Genomic DNA, 11,504 nt, shown 5'->3' with positions numbered 1-11,504 from the left:
CACCCCCTTGCCCTCTCACCCACCATGTCCTACTCTCTACCCCACCCCCTGTTCTTCCCACCACCATGTCCTACTCTCTACCCCCTCCCATGCCCTCTCCCCCCACAGTCCTATTCTACCCCCACCCCCTGCACTCGCCCCCACCATGTCCTACTCTCTACCCCCACCCTGCCCTCTCCCTCCCACCATTTCCCACTCTTACCCCTCCCCCTGCCCTCTCCCCCACCATGTTACTCTCTCCCCACCCCCTGCCACTCTCCCCCACCATGTCCTACTCTCTACACCCCACCCCCCTGCCCTCCTCCCCCCACCATGTCCTACTCTCTACACCCACCCCCTGCCCCTTCCCCACCACCCATGTCCTACCTAATCTCTACCCCCACCCCCTTGACCTCTCCCCCCACCATGTCCTACGTTCTACCCCCACCCCTGTCCTCCCCCACCATGTCCTACGTTCTACCCCCACCCCCCTGCCCTCTCCCCACCATGTCCTACTCTCTACCCCCACCCCTTTGCCCTCTCCCCCCACCATGTCCTACGTTCTACCCCCACCCCCTGCCCTCTCCCCCACCATGTCCTACGTTCTACCCCCACCCCCTGCCCTCTCCCCCCACCATGTCCTACGTTCTACCCCCTGACCTGCCGAGGCCTGCTGCCTGCCTTGTGTCTGTCAGACAGCTTGTGGGGCTCACCACCTGTGTGTGTGTGTGGGTCGGGTTGGGGGTTGGGAGGGGGGCTGACTGGGCCCTGCAGTAACGGCTGCTCACCGCCGGACCCACAGCTGTCTTCCCATGTTAGTTAGCCTGGCCTGTGACCCCCCCCTCCACTGCTTCCCATGCCTGGAGAGGAGGGGGAGGTTTACAGCTGAGGTCATGTAGCCACCACCACCCTCTCCCCACTTACCCCATACCCCACTCCATACTACTAAAACACACTACCGACATGGTACGGTAATCTGTCTTTTCTTTTGTGTCAGTGTGTGTGTGTGTGTGTGTGTGCGTGCGTGCGTGCGTGTGTGTGTGTGTGTGTGTGCGCGTGCGTGCGTGCGTGCGTGTGTGTGTGTGTGTGTGTGTGTGTGCGTGTGTGTGTGTGTGTGTGTTTGTGTTTAGACTTGTCTAGCTACATCGGTGCATCCATATTTCTTAGAGAATGTTTTCTCCCAGACTAAATTCAGGGGGAATGTTTTTCCCAGAATGCCATAACACTTCAATACATGTCCACCAGAGAGTAAATGCTCTCAGAGCCTCTGTCACCAGGAACCTGTTTGGTTTGTAGATTCAACAGGATGTGGTCTTTGCTTAGCTTGGTCCCAGATCTGTTTGTGCTGTCTTACCAACTCCTATAGTCATCATCACACCAAAGTTGGCAAAACAGCACACACATATCTGAAACCAAGCTAGTCCTGTCTTGGTCTAAACAGGATATGGTGGGCAGCCAGAGTGGCGGTTGTGATCCGTCCCTTGTGTGGGGTGAAACCAAAATGCTATATGCTCAGTCTTGGGTAACAAAAGTCTTGGATAATAGCCAAAATGTTTGTTTTGTGCTTATTTCCTGTGCAATGAATACATATCATAAATGTTTTTGTTGAAAAAGTCAACCCTCTACACAACATGTGTTAAACTCATTCCACAGAGGGCCGAGTGTCTGCGTGTTTTCTCTCCTCCCTTGCACTTGATTGATGAATTAAGGTCACTGATTAGTAAGGAACTCCCCCATCTGGTTGTCTAGGTATTAATTGGAATGAAAACACAAAAACCAGCAGACACTAAGCCCTCCATCAATGGTGTAAAGTACTACTTAAGTAGATGTTTGGTGTATCTGTACTTTACTATTTATATTTTTGACTACTTTTACTTTGACCTCACTACTTTCCTAAAGAAAATAATGTACTTTTACATTTTCCCTGACACTCAAAAGATCTCGTTACATTTGAATGCTTAGCAGGACAGGAAAATGGTCCAATTCACACACTTATGAAGAGAACATCGCTGGTCATCCCTACTGCCTCTGATCTGACAGACTCACTAAACACAAATGCTTCGTTTGTACATGATGTCTGAGAGTTGGAGTGTGCCCCTCAGACGTCACGTACAAAGAAAATTATGCCGTCTGGTTTGCATAATATAAGGAATGTGAAAAGATATATACATTTACATTTACTTTTGATACTTAAGTACATTTAAACCAATACTTTTAGACTTTTACTCAAGTAGTATTTTACTGGGTGACTTTCCCTTTTACTTAAGTAGTATTCTATTAAGGTATCTTTACTTTTCCTCAAGGATGACGATTGGGTACTTTTTCCACCACTGCCCTCCATGGAATGAGCTTGACACCCCTGCTCTACACTGACTGAATCTGACAAGAGAGGACTGCAATTCTCTCAGATGGGGAGGGTGTGAGTTGATGTTTAAATGAAGTTAAGTTAAGCAAATGTTTTCCTCTTTTCTAAACTATGTTTTTGCTTTTTTTTTCACTCCTGATTATTTGTGGGAGCCGGGGCCTTTTTTTGGTAATGCCATGAGAAACATGGGGAGCCTCGATGCTCTGTTTATATTGAACCTGCGTTGCTCAGTATTGTTTTCCCTTGCTGTGAAAGAAGCCGGGCAGAGAGTTTCGGAGAGGTTCACAGGCACAGAAAAGTCATTGTTGGCAATATCGCCGGCCGAGAGGTGCATGTGTGTGCATGCGTTATCCACACAAATAGACCGTGACTGTGAGGTCGGGGCCTCTCCCTCAGCTCCCTCGCTGTCTCCACACAGTGCTAACTAACTGTGAATGTGGTGTTCAGAAACTCAGTACAAATGGGACTGCATGCCGTGCGGAATATTCACAGTAACGTGCAGAACATTCTCTAACTGTGAATATTGCGTGCAGAAACCTCACCCCAAACTATGGGCAAACGTGAGGAACCATCAAGAACAGAGAGGAACAGAGTTATAACATCCCCTTTCATTTACCCGCTCTTCTATAGAAGTTCTACCCCCAAAACCACTGTTGTAGTGCCTGGTGTTCACCACACATAGTTCCTTTGTTGAGGCAGAGTGGAGAGGGGTTCCCATGCAGTTCTGTGGCAGATGGGTTTCTCCTTTTTGTGACTGTTGTGTGATGGTAGGTAATGATGCATGGTTTTCAAACAGGCTGTGTCAGGGAAGAGCACCAGTAAATAAGGTGTGTGTGTGTGTGTGTGTGTGTGTGTGTGTGTGTGTGTGGTGTGTGTGTGTGTGTGTGTGTGTGTGTGTGTGTGTGTGTGTGTGTGTTTGCGTGTGTAGGAACCCTGTGAGACTGCCAAGGAGCTGTAAACACAACAACAGGAACTAGTGAGGACAATCCCAGTCTGACCTCAAAATGGAGTCAGTCTCTGTACTATCTTCCCTAAAGACAGGCAGAGCCCGCCAGACAGTCACACAGTTATATCACATAGGAACCCGTTGTGAAGGTCTCGAAACATCCAAATATATATAATATCTCTGAATAATGCCCATCATTTGACAGCTAAAAAATTGAATGTTATTCGCAAAAAGCATGCTTCTGTTATTGGGGGACCAAACTATAACTTGTTGAATCTATTTGAAATCTAACAATTTATTAAACTGCGCGACCAAGACATTATCCACTTTATATTGTAAATACAGTCATACTTGGCATAGCACATTCATCATGTATACTGTATATCCTATTGTGTACATACCAGTTTTTTTTGTTTAACCTTTATTTAACCTTTATTTAACCTTTATTTAACTAGGCAAGTCAGTTAAGAACAAATTCTTATTTACATTGACGGCCTATCTCGGCCAAACCCTCCCCTGACCCAGATGACGCTGGGCCAATTTCGCGCCGCCCCTATGGGACTCCTGATCACGGCCGGTTGTGATACAGCCCGGGATCAAACCAGGGTCTGTAGTGACTCCTCTAGCGCTGAGATGTAGTGCCTTAGACGTCTGCGCCACTTGGGAGCCCAGTTGTATTACTTCACTTACTACTTTCTTCTATTTACTTGTTATTCTTATCATTTCAGTTTTTATATATTTATTACTGTTGAGAGAGCTTGCATTTCGCGGCACCATTCATACCTGCTGTAAACTGTGTATGTGACAAATAAGATTTTATTTTAAATCTACACTACAACCATCCTGATACTGTAAGAATCATAGCATCTCTTTGTTGGGGTGTTTTCTCCAGGCTCAGCTGGTGACGCCCACACACCCCCACCACAGGAAGTGACATCGTCCACTAATGGCGAGAATACAGGAAGTATGACGGCAGTGATTGAAGGACATAGGGGACACATCAGGAAGCATAATCCAGCAGCTGTGGCTGAGAGCTGATCTTCCCTACAGAGATTAAATCAGGGATTGAGAACAGGCCAGAACCCTGGGACTGGAAATACGTTTTAGAGGAGATGTGGTTATATTGACTTGAAGGGTATCTACATCTACAGCCCATCCATAACACATACAATAAAATATACAGTAGCTGATCATATTGATGTCATATGACCGTGAAGACAACATCATGTAAGTGTAGCTTTTCATTCCAGGACGGTCATAAGGAATGTCAGAGGTCAACCTTCCATTATTATATTATTCACTCACATTGGAGACAAATTTGAGCTTTTTTCACCCCCACCAGTGGCGGGGTCAACACAGCATCAGCCTCTCTCACACTTGCCAGTTCCATGGGACCAAGAAATATCCTATTCATTCATCTCTACTGTTGGCAGCACCACCCTCACCCAAATTGCTAGTCGTGCTGCTGGGACACGTTGTTCATTAATTGGAGAGGAGTGAAGAAAAAACCTATTAGCCCTAAAGAGAAACAAGCCTTGAGATCTCTCTCTCTCTTTCTCATTTCTCACAGTGTTTGGGAGTTCCACAGAGCCACACAGATGTTGGACTTGGCACCTTCCTAGGGGCCGGTGGCTGTGGGGCCAGTGGGGCCAGTTGGGGTCCCCAGTGCCTCAATGAGAGCTTCCTTTGTGGGACACAAAGCGTTGTCTGTGTGTTCTGGAAACAGCATTGGTGATGGGAACGTGGCCCGGAGCTGGGAGGCTCTCTCTCTCTCGTCCCTCTCTCTCCTTTCTCTCCCTCTCTCTCTCGCTCTCTCTCTACTGTGTTTCTGTGTGTGGATGAGTGGTGTTGGAGAAAGTGTGGGTGTGTGTGTGTGTGTGTGTGTGGTGTGTGTGTGTGTGTGTGTGTGTGTGTGTTTCAGGGCTGACCCAAGACTCTCTCAGCCTCTGTGAGGTCATGGTGACAGTAGGAGCCAAACTTCCTGTCCTTCCCTGTTCCCTGGTGCTGGCCTGCTACCTTACTAACCCTGGTGCTGGCCTGGCCTGGAGGGTCCTCTTATCTTACTAATCTGGCCTGGCCTGGAGGTCCTCTTATCTTACTAATCTGGCCTGGCCTGGAGGTCCTCTTACCTTATTAACCTGGCCCAGCCTGGAGGTCCTCTTACCTTATTAACCTGGCTCAGCCTGGAGGTCCTCTTAACTTATTAACCTTGCCCAGCCTGGAGGTCCTCTTACCTTATTAACCGGGCCCAGCCTGGAGGTCCTCTTACCTTATTAACCTGGCCCAGCCTGGAGGTCCTCTTTACCTTACTAATCTGGCACGGCCTGGAGGTCCTCTTACCTATTTAACCTGGCTCAGCCTGGAGGGGTCCTCTTAACTTATTAACCTGGCTCAGCCTGGAGGTCCTCTTACTTTACTAATCTTGCCCGGCCCTGGAGGTCCTCTTACCTTATTACCTGGCTCTAGCCTGGAGGTCCTCTTACCTTACTAATCTGGCCCGGCCTGGAGGTCCTCTTACCTTATTAACCTGGCCCAGCCTGGAGGTCCTCTTACCTTATTAACCTGGCTCAGCCTGGAGGTCCCTCTTACCTTATTAACCTGGCCCCGCCCTGGAGGTCCTCTTACCTATTAACCTGGCCCGGCCTGGAGGGTCCCTTACTTTACTAATCTGGCCCGGCTGGAGGTCCTGCTACCTCACTAACCATGGTGCTGGACCGGCCTGGAGGTCCTGCTACGTTACTAATGACTTACCTCACTTTGCATGAGGCTGCCAAGCTAACCTCCTGTCATTCGGGCACTTAGATGTGGGGCTTGTGAATTTTTGTTTAAGACTAAGGCTTAATCTGTTTTCAGAAAACCAGGAAGTAATATACTGTATGAACTAGATTACTCAACACATTATGGCAGAGGAGGTGTGGTGATGTAATTGTTCTTTTACTTGGGGAGGTTGGTGGAGTAGCACCATATCCTTTACAGAGAAATGACTCAGTGCTCTACATTGGCAGCGACTTTCATTATCAACTAAAAGCATAATAAAGTATTTGTGTGTCAGAAACTGAAGAGTGATTCTCAAGAGAACACATGCAGAGAATGTAGTGGTTACTAAGCAATGGGCCTCTTGTCTCGCCGCCCCTCCCTCCCATGATCCCTTTAGAGAATGATTAGATATGCTGCTGATTAAGGGTCAGGATGCAAAGTGATCCATTTTAGGACTTTGGGAACCTTCACTGCATAGTCTGAAAAATTGGCATCTACGTCACGCAGAGAAAGGAGTGAGGTTTATGGGGGAGAGGCATGGAGAGGGGTTACGCCAAGGAATGTCACATGAAACCCCCAAAAAAGAATGAAGAAAAAAACACTAGTTTAAAATTATGCCTGGAGAACAAAGATGTAGAGAAGGATTAATTGGGCTTTTCCTCATGGTCCCAGACTCTGTGTCTCAGGGAAGGAGACAGAGAGAGAGAGGGCTACGGAGGATCACAAACACACACACACACGCACACACACATGCACGCACACTCGCAAAGCAAGCACAGGACAGAGACACATACACACGTACTGTACGTAGACAGACAAACACACACTCTCACACTCTCACCACTCTCTCTCTCACCACACACACAACACACACACACACACACACCACACACACACACCACACACACACACACACACACACACACACACACACACAATACTCCAGAATGTTCCCACTCCCCTGTCCCCAGGCTTCACAAAGACAGTACAGAACCCAGACAGGTAGAGATAGAGAGACAGACCCAGAAAGACAGAAAAAGAGAGACAGAGACAGAGACAGAGACAGAGACAGAGAGACAGACACAGACAGACAGACAGACAGACAGACAGACAGACAGACAGACAGACAGACAGACAGACAGACAGACAGACAGACAGACAGACAGACAGACAGACAGACAGACAGACAGACAGACAGACAGACCAACATAGACAGAGAGGACTGAGAGACAGACCAGAGAGACAGAGAGACAGACCCACAGATACAGAGAGACAGACCCACAGAGACAAAGAGATAGAGAGACAGACTCACAGAGACAGACCCAAACAGACAGAGGTATAATACTATAGATGCTGACTGAGGTAGTTTGTGGGGAAGCCTAGGCCCCTAGTCTAAATGATCACTGTCTACACTCCGTCACCACTGCTTCTCTGCCGTCGCCAACCGCCTCCTCTGACACCACACAACACTGCACCACCCCACACCACAATCCCGCTCTACTACAAAGGACAGGCCCCCCAGTCTAAAAAACAAACACTTTGATTTTTAGAGGGGGGGCAGTGGTGGGAGCTGAGTCGGGCTGAGGGAGGAGCCAGGCTGAAAGAGGAGCCGGGCTGAGTGAGGAGCTGGGCTGAGAGAGGAGCCAGGCTGAGTGAGGAGCTGGGCTGAGAGAGGAGCTGGGCTGAGAGAGGAGCCAGGCTGAGAGAGGAGCCGGGCTGAGTGAGGAGCTGGGCTGAGTGAGGAGCTGGGCTGAGAGAGGAGCCAGGCTGAGAGAGGAGCCAGGCTGAGTGAGGAGCCGGGCTGAGAGAGGTGCCGGGCTGAGAGAGGTGCCGGGCTGAGAGAGGTGCCGGGCTGAGAGAGGAGCCGGGCTGGAGAGGAGCCGGGCTGTGAGTGAGGAGCCGGGCTGAGTGAGGAGCCGGGCTGAGAGAGGTGCCGGGCTGAGAGAGGTGCCGGGCTGAGAGAGGTGCCGGGCTGAGAGAGGAGCCGGGCTGAGTGAGGAGCCGGGCTGAGAGAGGTGCCGGGCTGAGAGAGGTGCCGGGCTGAGAGAGGTGCCGGGCTGAGAGAGGAGCCGGGCTGAGTTGGACACATGTGAACCATGCTAGCTTCAGGATGGAGTAGAGTATACATAACCTCTCCCAGCTGGGCTCTGCATGGAAACCCCTGGCCTGGCTGCTTCTAGATGGGGCTCTCAGGAGTCCGTTGTTAGCCACCACACACAGTAGAAAGGCTAATGTTTTAGGTTGAGTTATTTCTAGCTTCGACCATAGCCTGGTCCCAAGGATAGTCAGAGGAGATGGCTGAAGCCATATAGATCTCAGACCAGGCCAGTAAATGTAGACTAGGACTGACTGACTTTGTTTTCCCAGTGTGCATGTGTATACAGTAGGCCCATGTGTCTTTTCATTTTGTCATTGACACAGGTCAGTGGCAGTAACAGTACCGACCGGTAGTAACCCATCATTCAGGGCAGGTGGGGATACCTGTTTTGAGGCCCACCTGTTTAGCTAAAAAAAAATGTGTGCGTGTGTTCCTGTTTTGCAAGTTATTTTGGCATTAATACGTCACATACCAGTTTGCAAACAATGTTAAAAAAGTATCTTTGCGTTAATAAAGCTGTATACAAACATGGTCTCTTTTTTGCTTTCTTGAGTAATGCAGCTCCAAAATGCAGGTGTTTCAGCCTAGCTCAGCTCTTTCTGTGGTGGTGGGGCAGCCAGCGGAAAATACAGAGCGTAGGGGTTGGTAATATTCTCTAGGTGCGCCATGATTGGCTCAGTGTTCTGTCACTCACGAGGACACTATGTCACTGCAAAATCTATGGGGAGAGCTCGAAAATTCAAGCCCCTTGGGTGCTGCTATAGAGTTACATTAGAAGTACCCATCCAAGAAGGCTCAAGGTCATTGGCTACAGATAAAATTATGTTAAATCGCATTATATCTACCGTAGCTTTGATTGGACTGATCATGTCAACATCATACTTTCAGAATCTTAGCTAGCATGATAGACAAGCAGTCATCATCATGAATCAAGTCAACAATCTACTGACAAATCCTTTTAATTCTTGTCATAATAAGAGAAATTATAGAGAAAACGTATCGGTTCTCATCAGGCATTGGACATAAACATTACAGAAGTTGGAAATCGCAAATTCAACAATGAGTGGTTTGGAAGGAATCAGTGGCTAACTGCAAGAGTTGCAAAGCAATCAGTAGCCTGCTATTCAGTGGAGAGGGTGTGAGGTCTTGGTTTAAGGGTCTCTTTTCCTAGCTTAAAAGGATAAACACGCACATGCGACACTATGGGCCAGAAAATATTGAATACATTGGCCATGCTGTCAATCCAGCATGACTTCTGCGCATTCAAAGCAACTGGAAAATCGGAAGTGGGAAATCGCAAACTTCAGTGAGTTCTAGACAACTGGGAACTCCAAGTCAGGAACTCAGGCCTCTTTCTAGAGCTCCTACCTGAAGATCACCGACGTTGTGATTCAACCTTGTTTTTTTGCAAGTTCCAGTTGTCTTGAAAGCAGCATAAATCCAGAGAATGCCAGACTTTGATGACAAAGTTTGCCCACAAGAAGGACCGCCACACCACCTTCCTGTTCAAGTGAGCACAGCACAACAATGTGAGTCCAAACATGTCTTGTATGCTGCTGCATAAATCATACAATATGCCAGGGAGATATGTATACTGTAGCTAAAAAAAGTAATACTATGTGTATGTTGTGTAGTAAGCTGTTAGTAGCATGTGTCTCACCCTGAGAATTTGGTCCTTTTCCCCTCATAACTTAGCCTACTGTTCTGACTTGGTGGTGCACGTGTAGCCTATAGCCTGTTTTCGAGAAATGTAATCATCAAATGTTGTAAGAGCTTTCATTATCTGCTTATATGCCCCTTTTATTTATCCTGACTTGGCTTGGTGTACAGGGAGAATACTGTATGAACAGCCCATGTTCTGAATTCTGTCGCTGTACATTTCAGAGGTGCTGAACAAATAGTTATATTGACTACAACCGTCCTAGCTCGCTCATTAATGCCTTAATCGAAATTACAGATTACTCTTATCCGCTTATCGTCCCCTTATGCTATAGTTGGTACATCTCAGTAGTCAGTAGAAACCACATTTGTTTAAGCAAGTCACCCATATCAGCTATGTTCTTTTAAAAGGCAGTAATTAGGGTGAATGAACTGTTTCGCTGCCAGACAAGGCTCCGCTGATAGCCAGGTGTAGCAGTGGTAAGGATTCACTCCATGGTGCTGAAAAGAAAGCTCTGCTGTTGGGACAGATTTATGTAGAGCCTAACAGTTTTTTAGGCACCGTTTGTCACAGTTATAGTGCAATTAATGTATGGTTATTTTGTATTGTGTTGTGTAGTGGCTTTGCTGGTTTGCATAAAAATACAAAAATGGGGGTTTGTCCCACCAAGATTTACATGACATGACGTTACAGCTTTTCTGTCCCCAGACACCGTTGTAGCTCCAGTGATTGCTTAGCTCCTGTAGTGATAGTCTCTGTAGCCCATCTCTAGCGTTTCAGATGGCTGTCTAATCCTGGGCAGGTTCCTGCCTCTTTGTTTCACCTTGCTGAGACTTGACTCCTCGTCACCCCAGTGCAATGCAGCTAGCTAGGGGATGAACACATCAATGTCACAACAACAGACTGGCTTTCTGGCCATAGTAATATCCCCTCTCTCTATAGCCTTGTTTCCCTGCAAATCCCCTCCCCACCACTATTTTACCATCCTTGTATAAATCTCAGGGTATTATCAGGCATCACCTGGTTGATCTCTGCCACCTCGTGGAGGCTACCCCTGAAGCCTGGGGATCATACGCACACACACGCACACACACACCTGAAGCCTGGGAATCACCTGGGGATCAGGGGCCAAGCGCTGAGGGATTACAGCAAGGTGTTTAACACTGACACACTGGCTTTAGCCTCAATAACCCTCCCAACATCTCTTCCAATACCCCTCCTAACACCCCTCCCAACATCCCTCCCAATACCCTTCCCAACATCCCTCCCAATACCCCTCCCAATATCCCTCCCGATACCCCTCCTAACACCCCTCCCAACATCTCCCAATCCCCTCCTAACACCCCTCCCAACATCTCTCCCAATACCCCTCCCAACATCTCTCCCAATACCCCTCCTAACACCCCTCCCAACATCCCTCCCAATACCCCTCCCAACATCCCTCCCAATACCCCTCCCAACATCCCTCCCAATACCCCTCCTAACACCCCTCCCAACATCTCTCCCAATACCCCTCCTAACACCCCTCCCAACATCCCTCCCAATACCCTTCCCAACATCCCTCCCAATACCCCTCCCAACATCCCTCCCAATACCCCTCCTAACACCCCTCCCAACATCCCTCCCAATACCCCTCCCAACATCCCTCCCAATACCCCTCCTAACATCCCTCCCAATACCCTTCCCAATATCCCTCCCA

The sequence above is a fragment of the Salmo trutta genome, unplaced genomic scaffold (genome assembly GCF_901001165.1).
Source record: "Salmo trutta unplaced genomic scaffold, fSalTru1.1, whole genome shotgun sequence".
Classification (NCBI taxonomy): Eukaryota; Metazoa; Chordata; class Actinopteri; order Salmoniformes; family Salmonidae; genus Salmo; species Salmo trutta.
This window is presented reverse-complemented; position numbering follows the sequence as displayed.